This window comes from Equus przewalskii, chromosome 27 (assembly GCF_037783145.1).
Source record: "Equus przewalskii isolate Varuska chromosome 27, EquPr2, whole genome shotgun sequence".
NCBI classification, from domain to species: domain Eukaryota; kingdom Metazoa; phylum Chordata; class Mammalia; order Perissodactyla; family Equidae; genus Equus; species Equus przewalskii.
The window spans coordinates 4,288,126-4,307,854 of record NC_091857.1 but is presented as its reverse complement, the minus strand read 5'-3'; the positions used below and the strand labels follow the sequence as shown (position 1 = coordinate 4,307,854).

General features: G+C 35.3%; 1 protein-coding gene across 6 annotated transcripts in view; it reads left to right on the top strand.

The window, feature by feature from the left end:
- Positions 1–19,729, top strand: part of CADM2 (cell adhesion molecule 2) — a 1,000,353-nt gene that overhangs the window by 815,699 nt on the left and 164,925 nt on the right. The window contains exon 1 of one of the 6 annotated variants that reach the window (XM_070597823.1): positions 10,403–10,616. The exons of 4 other annotated variants lie outside the window; for them this stretch is intronic. The gene's annotated coding sequence lies outside the window, so the exon portion shown is untranslated. Of the gene's footprint in view, positions 1–10,402; positions 10,617–19,729 lie in introns of those variants that run through there. One more of the 6 variants, XM_070597822.1, reaches the window with a different exon arrangement.

Below are 19,729 nucleotides of genomic sequence, written 5' to 3'. Positions count from 1 at the left end.
CTGCTATAAGCATGACTTATTAAACATGACATAATGGGACACTTTTCCCATAGAAATAGATGACCTCAGACTATATGCTACCATTGTTTCTTGAGGTTCATCATAGAATATTTAAGATTTTCTTTTCTTTTGTCATTTATATCACTAAATTACTATCAGTAACATAGTCAAGGATTATCGGCATCAACAAATTATGCCAAATCATGAACTGTTTGGAGATGGCAAATTACAAAGCTTGAGATGTTAATTTAGGTTTTGATATTGAAGAATACATTGGAAAAAAAGCTCAATTTAATTACTTAACTCTTGGAACTCTGTAATACAAAATGAAGAATTATCTAATTTCGTTAGTCTTCATTAATATAGTGAAAATTAAAAGCTTGCCTATAAATCACAATTAGGAACAATGAAGAGTCAACGTGTGGGAAATTAAGTCAAACTTTGCCCCCCGTTTTGCATTGGGGTGAGATGGGCAAGGCGATGCCCTGGGACAGACCATGCGTGCCATTGAAGTCAGAGACAGAGTAAAATAAATCAGTCAAGAGGCCAGATACCGAGGTTCCCGATCCTCACCAACGAGTGGTAGAAGCCCCCGGGACCTGGGGTTGAGCAGGGAAGTTTTGTAGGACCCTTGCAGCAGAGTGCTCAGGGCCTACTACAGACTCCATTTGTTTTTCCTTTTATAAATCGCCAGCTCTCCTGTGTAGCTGTGCCTGGTCAGCTTAAAGGAACCAAAAAGACACACTCGTGCTGAGAAGATGCAATCAATGCTTATAACAACATTCCCACAAACTTAGAGCTTAACAGCATTTGGACAGTATTTTTGGCAGAAGCTCCTGGCGTCATTGTTTTCTTTATTATTAAAATATTTTAGGGGCCCGCCCAGGGATGTAGTGGTTAAGTTCGCAGGTTCTGCTTGGACAGCCCAGGGTTCACGGTTCGGATCCCAGGCATAGACTTACACAGCCTTCATCAAGCCATGCTGTGGCAGACGTCCTACATATAAAGTAGAGGAAGAAGGGCATGGATGTTAGCTCAGGGCCAGTCTTCCTCAGCAAAAAGAGGAGGATTAGTGGCGAATGTTAGCTCAGGGCTAATCTTCCTCAAAAAAACAAACAAAAAATACTTTAAATTCAATTAAGTTTCATTTTTACCATCATCAGCAAAGCAGATTAAAGGACATGAAACACCTTTGTTTACTGACACTTGCACTGTCAGCTAGAACAAAACAGAACAAATGTCACATTTTGGTTCCCTTATTTTGAGAATTGTGTTGAACTTAAACATTATTTAGGAAAGTATTGTCACATTTATAATATTCACTCTTTCCATTCCATAAATGAATTTTCCACGTAGTTCGTTTTCCAGTTCTCTTTAACCCACTCATGTATTACATTTTGAAAACATATTCTATTCCTAAGTGCTATTTTTATCAACGTTTCAGTGAATGTTTTATCTGTTATTTCTTGAGCTAATTTGCCTTATTACATTGTGAATCTATTGACATCTGTATATTTACTATAAAGTGTAGAGGGCTTGTTGAACTCTATGATTTTGAGTTTCATTTTATACTTAGACACCATGTACATACTCAGTAAGTTAATTTATTCATTCAAGAATATTTCTTTATTACTTATTATGTTCCCTGCACTCTTCTAGATTCAGGGGCTAGAGAAGGATGATAAGTTACGAAGTAGAAAGAATAATAAGCTTATTTATTGATCCTACCATTAGCTTTCAATACTAATCCTTTTACTTAGTTTTGCGTTAGCACTGGAAAAAAATCTGACAACCCATTGGTTGGGAAATAAACATGTTGCACTTGAAAAATGATAGTCTGGAGCCTCACGACATCTCTGCCTTTGGCTATGAGGGGTCTAGTGTGTTTTTCTAAAAGTGAAATCCTCTGACAAGTTGTGAGCATATGCTTAACTGCTAATGAAGGGAACCTCTGTGTCATGATATTGCAACTGCTGAAATACATTAAAAGATAGATTGTTCATTAACCCCTGAGGAATTACAACTTTTGTTTATTCAATTATATTGCATTTACCACCATTTTCTTGTTATAAAATGCCATCTGAACATCCATTATCATTCAGACACAAGCAATTTAGTGAGAACGCTAATGGGCTTAAATTAGTGAAAGTTGATGGCTTCCTAAAGTAAACTAACATTATCGAATTACTTTTCCAAAACATATAAAGCAGTTTTGTTAGAGCCCATAACAGGAAAAAAATGAATAAAACTGTATTCAACTCACATATTTCATTCACATATTTTACTTGTATACTGCCCTGAGGAAGCCCAGATGGTTGAAATGTTGGCAGCTTCTGCACCTGCAAAGATAATAAACTATTCTGTTAGTACCTGAAGTACGTGAGTTGAATGCAGTTACACTTTACTTGCTGCAATGTGCAACTGGCGAGTCAACAGTTTACACTGTATGTCTATAGGATTAGCAAATGTGACTTGCTGGATTTTGCTGAGTTCACCTTTAGCAATAGAATGGCAAAGTCCACTAGAGCACCTTCGCACTGGCACATTAATCCTGTGCCAAAGCCAGGCATGGAGTGGATTATTACTACTATAATGTATTGAAACAGCAACTAAATGGGCTATTTGATAGGTAATAAACCAAAGGATGCTCCTGATACACCAAGGAATGAGCTTAACTCAGCATTACTTAGAGTTTTTATCTAATACCTATGAACAAGATGAACATATTGGAAGGACTTGGCCAAAAACTTTGCATTGTGCAACATTTTTAATGTAAAATGGAACATAGCCATTGTGTTATAGTTGATAAGTATAGAAATGATGAAAAATGAGTGAGCATCACTGACAATCCCATCACTGACACAAGCTCTGTTGACATTTCAGTGGTTTTCTTGTCACATGTAAGCATCAGTGGAAAAATATATCTAGGTTATATTGTGCTTTTCTAAGTAATGCAAACATTTTCTTATGTCATTAAACATTCCTGTAAATTCCTCTCTCTGGGAATCATCCTCCACCCCAAACACTTCGTCTTGTTGACTCTTAACCTTCTGTCTCGAAATCGAGGTTCAGTCTTCACGCTCTCAGGACTGCTTCTCCTGACTTCCCCGCTGGAGCAGTTCCCCGTATTAAATGCCCTCACAGCACCTCAAACGTTGTCTTTGTACTTCTTATGCCAATTTTTATATTATTCTTGTTTGTGTGAGTTTTTGAAAAAAGATCAGTGGCATTTTGGCTGGAACTGTGTTAAACTTATGAATCAATTAGGAAACTATTGTCATTTATAATATTCATTCTTTCCATTCCATAAATGAACTTTCCATTCAATTCTTTTTCCATTTAAACCACTAACATATTAAATTTTAAAAATATATCCTATTCCTAAGTGCTATTTTTATTAATATTTCAATGGATCTTTTATCTATTATCCTTTGAGCTGGTTTGGATTGTTGTGCTACGAATCTATTGACATCTATATATTTATTATAAAGTGTAGAAATTTGGTTGAACTCTATAATTTTAAGAATTTCAATGTATGCTCTTAGACATTTTCATACTTAGTAGTAAATTAATTTGTTCATCCAAAAATATATCTTGATTACTTATTGTGTGCCATGTAGTCTTCTGAATGCAAGAGGTACAGAAGGGAACAAAAATAACAAAAATCATGGCTTACATGGAGGTTATAGATTAGTGAATAGGTCAGATAATAAGGTAATTAAGTAATATTTATATCATGTTATATGGCATATGTTCTATGAAGAAAAGTAAAGCAATAAAGAAGAATAGACAATTTGGGGAGAATAAGATGGTGAGGAATGTCCTAAAGGAAGTGAGGGAACTTGTTTTGTAGACATCAGGGGAGAAAGCCACACAGAACAGTAGAACGGTGAATGCAAAGCTCTGAGATGGGAGCGCACCTGCTGTATTCTAGGAACAGCAGCAAGGCCAGTGTGGGTGGAGCAGAGTGAGCACGTGGGGGAGTAGGGTGATAGAAGATCACAGAAGTAATGTCAGTAGGGAGGCAGATTGTGTAGGGCCTGATGGACACTGTAGGAATGTTGAGTCTTACTCTGAGTAAGATGGGGGGGTCATTGGAAGGTCCTGAGCTTAAGAATGACATTGAGCCATTTGGCAGGATAGCTCTGCCTGCTGTGCTGAGAATAGACTATAGGGGGTGTGTTAGTCAGAATTCTGTATCAATAGGAGATCTGTCGATCAATCGATCTCTATAGAGATCGATCAACAGATAGATATACATAAAAGAGATATATACATATGTAAAATGAGATTTATTGTAAGAAATTGGCCCATGCAATTATGGAGGCTGAGAGCTCCCAAGCTAGAGACCCAGAAAAGCCACTGGTAAAGTTTAAAGTCCTGAGAACCAGAAAGCCAGTGATGTAGATTCCAGTCGGGCTCTGAAGGCCTGGGAACCAGCAGCACTGAGGATAGGAAAAGACCAGTGTACAGTTCAAATAGTCAGACAGGGAACAAATTCCACCAACTCAAATGCTAATCTATTCTGGACACACCCTCACAGACACACCCAGAAATAATGTGTAACCACATCTCTGGGCATCCTGTAGCCCAGCCAAATTGACACATAAAACTCACCATTATAGCGGGTAACCACAAGGATCAGTTAGAAGTCTCAATAAGCCAGGTGAGAGATGTTTGTGGCTTGAACTAGGGTGTTAGTAGTAGAGGTGGTGAGAAGTGGTCAAATTCCTGACATGTAATCAGAAATGGATCTAAAAGCATACGCTGACAGTTGGATGTGGGAGGTGAGGGAAAGAGAGGAGTTCAGCATGATTTCATGGCTTATGGCCTAAGCATGGATGGAGTTGATTTAAATGAGATGAGGAAGTTTCTGGAGGAGAAATGCGGAGAGGAAGATCAAGAATTCTGGGGTTTTTTTCTTTTTGAGGAAGATTAGCCCTGAGCTAACATCTGTTGCCAATCCTCCTCTTTTTTGCTAAGCAAGATGGCCCTGAGCTAACATCCGTGCCCATCTTCCTCTACTTTATGCGTGAGATGCCTACCACAGCATGGTTTCTCAAGTGGTGCCATGGCCGCACCTGGGATCCAAACCGGCAACCCTGGGCCGCTGAAGCGGAGCGTGTGAACTTAACCGGTGCGCCACTGGGCTGGCCCGAGAATTCTGTTTTGAGCGTGCTAAATTGGAGATGCCTGTTAAGCATTCAACTGGAGACATGGAGCGGGCAGTTGTATGTATCCTCTGGTGTTAGGGGACATGTACAGACTGCAGATATAGATTCTTGAAGAAATGGTTATGTATTCTTAAACATATTAGCCTGGATTTTACTCCTTAGACATTTGTCCATGGTGATAGTAATAAGAGAAATTCAACTTAACAAATATTTGTCAGGTGCTGAAACGTAATGAGGAATAAGGAACATGGTATCAAGCCTTATCCATCTTTCAAAATATTGGGATAGATAGACCATTTTGTATTTGTTATAATTTATATTTCTTGTAATAAATGAGAATAATTCAAAGCTAATAATATCATAAATAAGTAAAATATAACTTGAAAGAAAATTTAATATAATATGTCCCCGTATATTATTAAAAACATATGCATTCAACTTCATCCCTCAGCCCACTTTGACACTTCTGCCATCTGTCAGCTTAGTTTATTCTATACTCTAGAGCTATAATTTTTATTAGTACATAGCATGAGGAAAAAATTAATTCTACAATCATTCATTGCTTGTCAAAGCTATTTTCATTTTGGTCAGAGAAACAACTCTGGTTATGATCCTGTGTATTTGAATCTCAAAATTTTCTTTAGCTAATGATGTTTCATATTATTTCAATGACTCTGCTTTTACTATTTTATTTAGCAATAGCGGAATAACCATTGTGGTCCTCACAATTAGGGCATATCTTATTTTCCTTGTAATTACTTCAGTGCTATTTGTTTCTGAGTGCTTATCAAGGAAACACAATTTTATAATTACATAATAAAAGCAAGACACAGCATCTACCTAATTAGCTAATTCTAAACTCTTGGCGTCTTGTATTTTGTATACTTTCCATAGAACACTGAAGGTGAAATCTTAGGGAAAGTTCTTGAGCTGCAACAATTTAAATATCTTTCCAGAATATTTCCAACTTTGTGCCAACATAGTCTACATTGTGGGCAGTGGTGGCAATGTTTGTTTCCAAAATGAAATAATATAAATTTATACTCATTCTTTTCTAGAATAATCATAGTAACCCACATTTTTTTCATTATGTAATTATTACTTTCAGTGAGTCTGTCATCACATATGAACCATTGAAGATTTTAACTTTATAGAAAGTAGATAGGAGCCACTCGATATGAAACTACTCTTTATAGACTGTTTTGTCTAGAAGATGAAATGCAAAATATATAACTAACACATTTGAACTTGATTTCATTTTTCGGTGAATGAGAACCAATTTTCTCTGCCTTTTTTTCTTACATATTCTTAACTAAGATAAAATATTTATTTAATTATTTTATGTTGAAAATTGGTCTCAGTTTGTTGAAAGAATGCCTTCCATGTTGAACATAAGAAATGCATTTCAGTGGAGCCAGAAGTCAAGAATAAATTATTTTTGATGATGAATATCATTTCTCAAATGCTTTTTATTTTATTGTAAATATTTTAAGAATACAAAAAAGTATAGTGAATTATGAAACAAATATCAGTGTTCACCCTATCCAGCATCGTAAAGATTATGTCATTTTGCAATATTTGTTTCTGATTTTATATATGAACATAAAATACCACAAAAAGAAGTCCCGTGTTTCCTCATTCTTAATCAAGTTATTTTCATTCTCTCACAGAAATAGTCAAGGCCCTTAATTCGGTGCTTACCATTTTCTTGCGTGTTTTATGTTGTTGCTACATATGTCTGTATCAACAAGCTATATTATTTTGCATCTTTCAAACCTTATAAGCAAAATTGCATTGTATGCAACTTCCTGAAACTTGGCTTTCTCAATTAGCAGTGTTTTTGAGATTTATCCATGTTAATTCAGTATTTACAGTCATTTATTTTCTCTGCTATATACTATTCCTTCATAGAAAAATACCATAAATTATAAACCAATTTTGTGTCCATAGAAATTTTGCATTTTAAAAGTATTATAAGAAATGTTCTTGTACATGTGAGAAAAATTTCAGTAGCGTATCTACTTGTACTTGGAATGGCTCAGTTAAAAATTGAGAATGTCTTCAACTTTTCTAGATATTCACCAGTTGTTCTCTAAGGTATTTATACCAATTTATACTCCTACTAGCAAAGTATAAGAATCCTGTGATTCCATACCTTAGCTGTTACTTGCTTATACTATCAAGCATTTAAATTATTGCCCATTCCAAAAGTGTAAAATAAGTAATTTACATTTTTCTGACTACAAATGAGTTTGACAGTTTTTATTTTACAAATCTTGGTTATTCTACTTTTTACTCTTGTCTTTGCTTATCCTTTGCCCAGTTTTGTTAAGAGTGTTTGCCTTTTTCTAACACATTTGTTTTTATGTGTCCTGGATACTAATCTTTTGTCAGTTATATGTTTTGATAATATCTTATCTAGTTAGTAACCTGCCATTTACCATTTTCTTCTTCCAATTTCATTGAGATATAATTGGCATGTCGTTGTTAGTGCCTCCAGTTGATTCCGACTCCTAGCAACCCTGTGTACAGCAGAGTGGAACCCTGCCTGCTCTTTTTGGAGCATCCTCTCACCTTCTAGCACTATATAAGATAATGCTCCTCTGCTATTCATAGTTTTCATGGCCAATTATTTTGAAGTTGGTGGCCAGGTCCTTCTTCCAAGTCTGTCTAGTCTGGAAGCTGAAACTTGTCCACTATGGGTGACCCTGTTGTTATTTGAAATACCAGTGGCAAAGCTTTCAGCACCACAGCAACTTGCAGCCACCACAGTATGAGAACAGACAGATAGACAAGTGGTGTGGGTCCCTGATGGGGAAATGAACCCAGGCCATGGTGGTGGGAGGATGGATCTTAACCACAGGCCACCAATAATCAGCATATGGCTGCCCTTTATCATTTTAATGCGTCTTTGGTTGAACTGAGGTTGTACATTTTAATGTACTCAAATTTAGAAATGGTCTCCTCTGGTTTGTACATTCATATTTTGTTTAAGAGAGCTGTTTCTGTTTTGAAGTTATAAAGACATTATTCCACATTTTCTTCTGAGAGAACTGTTTACCTGTAGACATTTTATTATTCATTTATTTATACACAAATTATTTATGGAAAGAGAGTATGAAATGATAGGGAGGGGGTTGAAATTTTGGAAATAGTGGCGACAGAAGGCCTGCCTGAAGATGTGAAATTTGAGTAAAGACCTGGAGGGAGTGAAGGAGTCAACCATTTCTGCAGGGGTAGCTTTTGAGTGAGAGATAAGGCAAAGTGGCTGCTGAACGAACAAGGATAAAGTAGCAAGAGAATGGACGGTAGACCAAATCATGAGAGCCTTGAAGATCAAAATAAGGACTTCTAATTTTACTCTCTGTGAAACAGGAACCACTGAAGGGTTCTGAACAAAAGAGTAACATATTCTGACATGTTTTAATAGAATCACTTGGGATGCTGTGTGAGGACAGACTGAAGGGGGGAATCAGAGAGACATGATTAGCAATCCAGGCCACGTGTCAGGGCGGCTCAGTCCATGGTGAAAAGCATAGAGGGGGCAAGAGGTGGTGAATTTCCACATATTTTGAATATGAAGCTGCCAGCATTTGCTGATAGATTTGGTACCTGATGAGTGAAAAATAGAGGCAAAATTTCTTCTGCCAAAGCGACTATATGACTGGAGTTGTTAACTGAGATTTGGAAGACTAAAGGACCTGGTTTGGGGAGGAAATGCTGTCAAGAACTCTGCTTTAGAAATGTTAGTTCTGAGCAGCTTTTTCGGCATTCAGTAGAGGTGTCAAATCAACTAAATATATAGGTCATAAATTCAGGGAAAAGGTCCAGTATGGAGATCTAAATATGGAAGCTAGCAGCATATTGATGGCATTAAATCTATGAGATGAGATGAAATTATTTTATATGCAGATTAGAGACATGAATAGAAGAGTAGATTGAATTCTATTTAACTCAAGTGTAGTCTTGCCAGGAGAAGATATTGAAGTAAATGAGTGATGGGGAGGTTGCAAATGTGCCCCCAAGGACCCAAAACAGCACTTGATAATACATATTTTCTGAATAAATAAATTTAAAAAGCAGACCATGAACTCCAAGCTGAATAAGACAGGAAGTGGGGGCATGAAAAGAATGGATGACAGTGAAAGTGTCATAGGATCACAGGATTTAAGGTTCTGGTTAGATTAAAGAAGTCCCAGAGGGCTTCACTGGAGAAGTGGGTTGGGGATCAGAAAGCAGGATGTGTGGAAAATACGGAAGAGCTGCCCACATAGCTTATGATAAAGTAAAGAGCACATCCACAGAGAGGGGCTAAGGAAGGGTGAGAAGGAAATCTTCAGAGGGCAGGAAGTGGAATGATCACCCTCATCAAAGTGAAAATCACTAGCTCCCTTCTGTTCCAAGATTTATAAGTTTTATCATGAATGCTATTAATTTCATAAAATACTTTAGTGTATCTTTTGACATAGTTATAAGCTTTTCCTCCTTTATTTTTGTTGGTATGCCAAAATACATTGATTTTTCTGTACTTATAAACATCTTGCATTATTGGAATAAACCCAAATTGGTAAGTATGTATTATCTCTTATATATACCAGTGAATTCAGTTTGCTAAGTATCTTATTATTCTTTGCATTTATGTGCATGAAAGATTAGCCTATAGCTTTCCTTTTTAAAGTATTTCTTCAGTTTTGGGAAAGCTTCAGCAATTATCTGTTCAAATAATACTACTGCATCATTTAGTTCTTCTGGACATACTATAGTATTAGGTATAAGTTGGGGGCTCTCTGCTTGTCCAACTGCTGTCATTTAGATATACATAAATACAGTAATATATAATCTAGTGCACAATAAATATAATTCTTTGTCTTTTTGAGCTATTTGCTACTGAATTCCTCAAAAATAGCTACAAATTTGACAATTCTATTTTTAATTTCGGTGACTGTACATTCTAACAATATTTAAAATTACTTCTTTTTATGTTGACCTGTGTTTTTTTATCTCATTTCTGCCTGTTTTCGTTTTGTAATTTCTTTGCTTGATTTTAACGGAGATTACTCTTTCACTTATTACTGGGGGCATCTTAAAATACTCATTTTATATTCTTAGTCCGACTGAGACATAGTATTTATGCAATTTTGTTTTGAATATTCTTCCGCAGTGGGGGAAGTTTTTTCCTGCCTCCCTCCCTCTTTTTCTTCCCCCTCCCACCATCCTCCCTCCTGTGCACACACTTTCCTGTCTTGAGGTTGTATGTTATCTTATCTCCTATCACTTAGCTCCCTGGGCTCCCAGCCCAGAACCACTTTTTTTTTTTTAAGGCATTTCGGGGCATGATGATCTATTAGAGAGCCGACTTGCTCAGGTCTTGAGTAAAAGGCTTCGCCTGTGTGCTCGCAGCCTGAGACCTGCAGATTGTTTGAAGCCACAGCCCAGACGGTGGTGAGTTTTATTTTTAGCTCCCTTCAGAGTCAGGGAGCCTCACTCTAGGCCCTGGCTTCGAGAACTTTCTATTCCTGGCCTTTTTGTCTGAGAGCACTTTGCTACCCTCTCCATTTTGTTATGTGGGCTTCTCTGCTTGCTTTATTCGGAGGGCCAGTTTGTGTGTCTGTTGTTGTTTTCTTTATATTTTTAGTATTACTATGTGTTTGCAGTAAATGTGTTGAGTCAAAATATGAACCCCTGCAGCCTCTCACCTGGAAACCCTGGCATATCTGAATCAGTTTTTCCTGATGGGCTGCATATTTGTGGGTAAAATATAAAATGTGACCCACCAAGTAACTGCATATTGAACTATATAGGCATTTGCAGGAAAAACATTTTTGAAAACTTTGCAGTTGGATATTGAAAGGAAAGTTTATTTCTGCCAGATGGGAAGTATAATTTCTATTTAAAGGAATATGAAAGAGATAGCCTTTCAAAATAATAGGATTTGTAACCGGGAGGTTTGTAGGGGGACCCCCAGGTAGAGGGAAACTTGAGAGCAGAGGCCCAGGAGTGGGCAAGTTTGCAGGTGTCTGTTGACTGGGTATATTTATGTGAGAAAGGCAAAATCAGCGTGGATGGGCAGAGCAGGCTATGTTTGTGAATGTCGAAATACATGCTCCTTTTCTGGGCCCACCTACCCTGTTACTAAGAATGTTGGTCCCTTTGCTGAAGCTAATGCTGGACCTTTTAGTCTCCTACTGCATGTCACTGCCCATCCATGGCCTAACTCCCCATTCAAAGTTTCCAAAATGGTTTTCTAGCCTCATTACATTCCTTTTTAATTGCTTTCTATTCCCAGCTCTGATTTAAGAATTTTATGCTGCATTATCATCCACTCGTTTTCCTGTTGCTTTGTGATTATCACCTACATATTTTATATCTGTATGTTTAATCTCCTCCAAATAAATTAGAAGCTCTTAAAAATCAGTCGAGGCACTTAATGACTTCTTTGGAACTTCCTCCATACATATTCAATGTTTCAAACAAGTGTTTTAATTAATAATTTATTTATTTGGAAGAAACATATATCCGAAAAAGGAATCCACATTCTAGGTGTTCTCTTTATTGTTGTTTTTCTCAATTTGTCTCAATTCCTCTGTGCCTTCTTTCACCAGGACTCTCCTACTCTCTCTCTGCCTGAACGTATAAATATGTCTATGTACACACACACACACACACACACACACACATACACGAACACATTTATAGTCTGAATAGTAAATCAAGAAACAGCCATTTCTAAGAGGGGTATTGTATAACTTTTCATATTCAAACTATAAATATATTCAAACTATATTCAAACTATATATTCATATATATATTCTATATATATATATTCATATATATTCAAACTGTATATTCATATATTCAAACTATAAATTTCATTTTTTTTTCGGTAAAGACAGCATCTTAGAAAGTTAGAAAAGTAAGAGGTCCTTAAAATCATCAATGTGGTACTTTGATATATGTATAAAGGGTAATAACTATGTCTAAGACAGTGTTTGTGTCTATGTGCTGTCAATCACCTTCCTTCTTTTATTAGTCTCAGGTAGAAGATAAACAATAAGACTGACAGCTTTGTGTCCTTTGCTGTGTTGCGTCACCATCACAGACAAGACAGTATTATGTCATCACTCAAGTCTGTCACATTTGGTGTATCCTTCTTGTTGGTGTGTCCTTCTGTTTTCTTCATAATCCTCAGAAATAACTACACAAACCACCTATTGATTATATATCATTATATTATGAAAATATTTCCTAATAATATGATGTCCTCTACTGCAGGTGAGAGTGTTTATGCTGCTGCCAAAGCCCCCGGAAACAGACAAGCTGAGTGTTTAAAAACATTTCCTCAGTGAAAGAGTAAATACAACAAGATATGTGCATTTTCTTTTGCAAAATAAGGAGAACTGTAGTGAATTTCTACACCTGTGTAACATGGAAGTTAAAAATAGTGAATTTTAATATTTTTAACATACAAACTTTTTCTTTTCTTTTCTGGAACTTCATCTACTTCCACATTGTCTATTTCCACATTTTAAACGGGATTTTGTGGTATGTCTATTGCTAAAAAGCAATATAAATAAATTAAACAGCTCTACAAGTAGTTAATAATCAATTTCAATAACCATATAATAAGGTACCAAAAACATGATTTGCTGTTTATTTGCCATTATGTTTTTAAACTAGATATATTGTAACTTAGCTAATGGAAATGAGAAAATTCAGAAAAGTGAAAAGAAGCAGGAAAAAAATCATCCCAAAGACTCCATTAGGTATTTTTTCTTCTTTGTCATAAAATCGATACCATACTGAACACTTAATTTTTTAACCTTCTATCTTCAATCAGGATTATATCATTTCCCTGTGTTAAAAGTCTTCATGCTTATATTATGAAGTCTTTTCAGTATTCCATCCAAAAGTTTGTTTCTTAATATTGGATATTGTTTATTTATACTTTTTCATTATTATAGATAATGTTATGATGACTATTTTTTGTGCATAAATCTTGGTTAAAATTGGAATAACTTCCACTAGACTGGAGAGACCATGTCAATGCTCTCCTATAATTGACAGCCTGTTCTCCTCATTTTCTTCCTTTCTGCAGTAAAATATTTTCAAACGGTTTTCTTAAGAAAAGGAAATAGATGGTATTTTTCTGAGACCTTGCATTTCCAAGAATTTTATTCTGTTGCAATATCATGTGGAAGATAAATTGGTTGGTTACAAAATTTTTGCCTTATAACCTTTCGTCCTCAGAGTTGTGATGAAATTGCTCCTTGCATTTCAGGGATTTAATAGCTTTTAGAATGAAAACACAGATTAATTTTAGCAATAGAATTCATTCTAATGTGTCTTTACTTACAGTTGTCAAAGTATTATTTTTCTCAGTAATTTCTATGTGCATGTGTATATATATACAAAAACACAAAATATATACACACACACACACACAGACTCCAGATGTAGCGTCTCTTGTTGCCTGTACTCTCCCTTTTCTCTCAAGTTGATTATCTACATCGTAGTCTCCATTTTTCACTACATTTATGTGGCTTTGACTGCTTTCTTTACTTTGCACTTTAATTCCTTTGTATTTTTAATCTATCTTCATCTCCATTTTTTTATTGTATCCTGCTTTCATGATATTTCAGATTATTTTTCTTATGTATCTTTCTGCCCTTTTTAAATAGTGTTTGTATCTTCTTGTAGCCTACCAGGGTTCTAAACATCTGTTTAATGATTTTTCTGGTTCCTGTAGCAAATCCCAAAGTAATTATTTGGGATTATGTCCCTTTCTTTTGATCAATAGTATTTTTATAGGACCCATAATGTTTTTTATTTAACTCATTTTTGTTAGTTACAATAACCCTATCTATCTTCATTAACAAATAAACTTGCAAATTTCAGGAATTAAAGGCAATAGAATTTTAATAGCCTCTGACGTAGTGTTCAGTGCAAACATTTTTAGCGTTTGCGGCATTCCGCTCTGCAGGGGTCCGGGGAGTCAGAATGCCTGAGTTTTGTGGCGTTGTCATGCCTGGAGCCTGGGAAGCCTCCACCTCAAAACAGGAGAAGGAGGAAGAGAAACTGGAGTAGCTCTCTCTTCTTAAACACCTGAGCAATGAAGTGACATAGGTCACTTGGCCTACATCCCATTGGCTAAATTTAGTCACATGGCTTTGCTCCAAAGTGAATGGTTGCTGAGACAAGTCGCGCTTCACTGGGCAACTACCTCCCAGATTTAAATATTGAATGGAGAGAGCAGTTTTTTTTTTTTTTTAGAAAGCTAGTCATCTTAGCCTCATTCATCCTTTCATAGAGAGAGATCTACCCAGATCTAATGCATGACGACATTCAATATTTGAAGATTACTTTCAATTCCATTCTTATCTACAAGTGGATGGTAGATCAATATGTTAGCTCCTAGCACAATCCGCAGTTTCTAGCTTGTTTAATCACAAGTGGCCCTGTAGATCTCAGATGGCATCTCAATTGTCCTAATTTCCCTGAGGTCTCAGATATTCCTACGAAAGAAGAGTTGAGTCCCACTGTAGTCCTCATGGTGCATGGCTACCAAAGCTCCCGCTGTGTCAACCTTCTACCTACGTTGTATTTGTGAATTCTGAACGTCCTCAAATACAAGATACCACTACCACTTCCAGATCCAATTTGGGTGGCAGGTTATTGCTTTTATTTGGCTAACTAGTTATGATAACATAAGATCTCTGGGGCTCAGTGGGAACAGAATTCTGGTTGTTTTGAAAAGCAGCAATTATTAAGTATTTGAAGGCATTTTTTTTTTTTGGTCCGGTAAAGAAATCCAAGAAAGTATTTGCATAGTAGGGCCTTTCTAAGTGTGTTGCAGAATGTTCAAAGAAAATACAGTTTTGTAGCGGATAACTTCTAACACGTATTTTTTCTTATTATCTCCTGCTATTTTATACACACTTCCCTTTCATGCAGTCCTCATTGTATCAGAGAGCCAGGATCTTTTCCACAGTGTAGGCTGGTTGTTGGGCTGCCTCAGTCTCCAAGGCCAAGTCAAGCTCAAAGCCTGTAAGTGCAGATCTCAGAGCTTCATATGAAAGCTGTGGAGTCAGCAAGTACAGGAAGGAGCCTTTGAAACCGTCCATATCACACTATGGTTTTCTCTCCTGAGAATTAGCAACAGTAGTGTGTTCAGTGCTTTCTCCCTGGGTTTCAGAAGGCACTGCTACAGTAGATCTCATTTCAACCTAGCTACAAGGTAGGAATTCAATGTTACTGCTGAACCATTATACTTAATGCAATAAAACACAATGTGCTCTTTTATTAGAGATTTCACATGATATGGCTAATTTGATGTATATTTCTTCACATCTTTTCAGTAAATTGTGGAATACTACTTGTGTGAATTAGTGAAATAAAAGTCCTTTCTATACTCACTCCTAAAAGCCTTTTATCAAATTAGCTTTCATCAGTCACTCCTCATGCGTCCTAGGCTTCTCAGCATCACTCATTTTAGTTGTACATTGAATTTTTGTCCTATCTTATTTTAAATTGCACCTTTTATTTATTTAGTTATACAATTATTTATATATACAACATATATACATACAAGTATATTTATATAAATGTGTGAACCTATATGCAATATAAATAATTGTATAGATACTATTTATATATAATACTATACATATAGTATGATATACACCTAAAATTTTCTGAAATTTTATATTTCCGTTGTAGTGAGATAGTGAGATATGTTGCCTCTTCTTTTTTACAGCCACTGAATTTGTCTGCTTTTTGCTAAACTCTGTTATAAGCAAAATTTGAGTGCCATACATTTTTGCACATTGACAGACTCCTAAAAGCATATAATTTGAGCTCACACTTTTTAAAAACCAATTTATATAACTAGGATAAAGAAAAACTAAACTACATGATGTAAAGAAAGAAAATTCAAACAGTATAGGAAATACTTTAATTTAAACTTAGAAAGTAGGCTGTTCACCCTTCAAATTCCACATAGTATGTTGTGATTTGGTTTGTTTTTGCTGAGATTTATTACGTTCCCACTGAATGTTTGATTTATGCAAGAAGATATTTTAGAGACAACATTCATGATCAATGTTAATTCGCTGATTTTTCAGGCATAGTATTTACTTTTTGGAAGATTCACACACAACTCCTCCCAACAAGAAAGGGAAAAATAGTAAGAAGAGGAGAAATTGAGGGAAGGAAGCAAGATCAATATTAAGTTGTTAAACTTTCAGTCACAAATATGTATTGGCAATGAAAAATATCAGACACGTTGCACAGAAATATAGGGACTATTATTAATGAAATCTACATTATATTGATGTCTTTTACGGCTGTGCCTGAATTTAAAAAATATAAAAATGCTGTTCTTAAATGTATTAACAGGTCCCTAGATTTTCAAACTTTGTGTACTTAGAATTTATTTCACCTACTAATTAGGTTATCCCCTAAATTAAGGCAGAACTGTGAAAATTTAATCTAATTTCAGGCTGTAGGAGATGAGATTTGCAATTATTATTAGAAATGTACACAACATAGTCTTGGGTTGTTTTCTTCTTCTCTGCTACAAACGCCAATTCAATGCTTTCTCAGGGTGTGGGGCCATGGAGAGATACAGGGTCACAAAGACTGAAGGATGGGTTATCTATCTAATGAAGGCAGATGTTTTTCACTCCCAGTGTACCTTTGTTTACGCATTTCCATAGTAGCATGACATGTAATCTTCTTGTCTGTTTGATATAAATGCTCAATGAGAGTTATACCACATGGCTACATATGGTGGTTTTATGGTGGCATGTAAAAAAGGAATTTCATATTTCTATGAGACCAATATACTGTAGATTGTTGGAAAGAATTAAAGCTTACAGAAACTGTTTAGTTCAAATACCACGTCATTTTCTTGTTCTGTGAATCCAGGCAAATTGTGAGCTGTATCAAATTGTGAACTGTATCAAATGCTGAAAGAATTTTTTCTCAAGGAAAATAAGAAATAATATGACAAACACCTCAGGAAATATTGTTTTGAGAAGCAAACAAAATATTCACAAACCTTTGTTTGTGGGAGATGAGGAAGAAAAGTTTTACCATATAAGCTCTTTGAAAATGTACATCAGAATTTTATAGTTATTACATTTTGATGATTACTTATTGATAATCCTCCCTCATGAAACTGCCCATATTAAACGTTGAACAGACACGTGTAAAAGCAAGTGAGTGGTGTCTGGTTAGGATGAGGCTTCTAGTAGATGTGATCTTTATTCTCCAAACTAGAATGTAGTTGTATATACAGCAGCATTTGAGTATTAGGTGTAATTAATAAATCATAATTGAAATTTTACATTTAGAAGTTATTTAAACTTTGAGGTGTAAAGAAAATTCTCAAGACTAAAGTTCCTAAAATTGGACTTTCTTACTTTTTTTGCAAGACATGTTTTATTGGTATGTTACTACTATGAATGGCATATTTACTGGAGTTTTTTCAAGTCCGGAGTATATCAGGTCAGCAGATGGTTGAATCTTTTGGCATTTTAGGTCTGAATTTTATAAACTAACCTGTTGTGTTCTTATGCCATCTGACAAATGGTATATTCTTTTCTCTCTAATCCATTTTTTGAAGAGATAGATACACAATTAATAAGAATCAAATGCCTCTTAATTTTTATCCAGGCAAGATGACATTGGGGAAAGAGGATCATCTTATGTAAGATACTTTATATGCTGCAGTTTTGTATGTACACACACACATTTGGTCAAGCACTACTATTTTTCTAACTCACTTAAAATGGATTTTGTCAGGTAGGCTGTCACTGTAGACTAGTCATGGGTATGTGCTTCCTCATGACTTCATGCCTTGCTCTCCCTAAATTCTTGATTTTGTATTGTTTGATGAGAATAGTTAAACGTGGGAGAAGAGAAACCATTGTGAGAGGATGTATACTAATTTTCTAAAGAAGGAATTTTGAAACACACGATTATCTGAGCAGTTCTTGTTGAATCATTAACTTGTAAACGACAATATTTTCAGCATAAAAGTCAGTCGAATTAGAGCTATATATTAAACACAACATGTAATTCACATAAGATGATTTTAAAATATGGATCAATAATACTATTAATAAAATTAAGGTATAACATTATTTGAAAACACCTTAAAAATCTACTGAAGTTTTTTTAATAGATGAAAGCATACATAGAATATAATATACCGTTGACTTAGTGATTCCTGATCACTGAAATCAAAAACTATTTATGATGGAATAAATTTATGAATTGAATTTATGATTGAAAGTAAGAAGTGTTACTCCTAAGCAAAGTTCAAAGGTAGATTCCTGAAGTCATTACAAGGGACTTCAAACGTCACTGAGGACATACTCTCCTGCAGTCTGGGAAAGACATTTAAACATTCCTGGCAGGAGACCAGGTAGCTCCTACTTGAGCAAAGTTTTTGACAGAGCTCACTGTTTCCTGAGCTTACTCAACACAATTGTGAAGAGCTCAACAAACACAAAGATAGTCTCTAAATTAAACACAAATAAATTTCTTACTAGCTTCTAACGTTTAATAGATTTGAGGAGAATAAATATGATCTCCCATTCCTGTGCCATTAACACTTCCTCTACTTTCAATGTTCTCCTTTCCAGTGAAAACTTTCCCAGGGTTAAATATATATATATATATATATATATATATATATATATCATATATGGTTTACAGGCTTGGGATTACTTTTATTCTTTCTCAAAATGTACTATGCAGATTGTCAGAGAGATGAAATTAATGTGTCCTGATAAGACATGAATGAGGTGTGTGTGTGGTAGCAGCAGCATTTTCCTTTTCCAACATTTGTCTTAGTGAAAGTTTGAAATTTTATTTGGAATTTTCAAATGAGGATTTCATATTTTACAAGATTCTATCATTCTATAAAGAAATTGTAGAACTTTCTTCATAATTAAAGCTATATTAGTTTATTTAAGAAGATGTATAGAATCTTCTTTCAAATTGACATTAACATTAAAATGAGTGAATATTGCATATTCTATGTGAAAAATTTACGCATATATGTACACAATTAATGCACACTTATAATGAATATAAACCATGCTCAATATTTTTTATGCCAAAAATTTAATTTAGTAGATAATGAACAATAATTCACCTCCTGTTTTCTAAAACTAGGGTCATGCTAGTAGCTTAGCGGATGACACAGTCAATAGAAAATAATGATAGTGTTACTTCCATAGACATTTCTTCTTTGCTGAATCAAAGGCAGTGTTGAAGAGAACATATTCATGAAGAATAGATTCATAATTATTTTTCACAATTTAGTAACATAGAATTTTTTTGTATCAAAACACACCAAAATGATGACTCTGCTAGTGAAAGTAAATTGTCTACTGTTTTCCAGCATTCCTGGAAATCTATATTAATTTTTATATAGAAGCATTAGTGCATACAGATATAGCGCTACAAATAAGCCTACTGTGCAAGGCAGATGCTGCCAGCTGCTCACCAATATCTCCCCAGCTTGTGCGTACAGCTCGACTGCT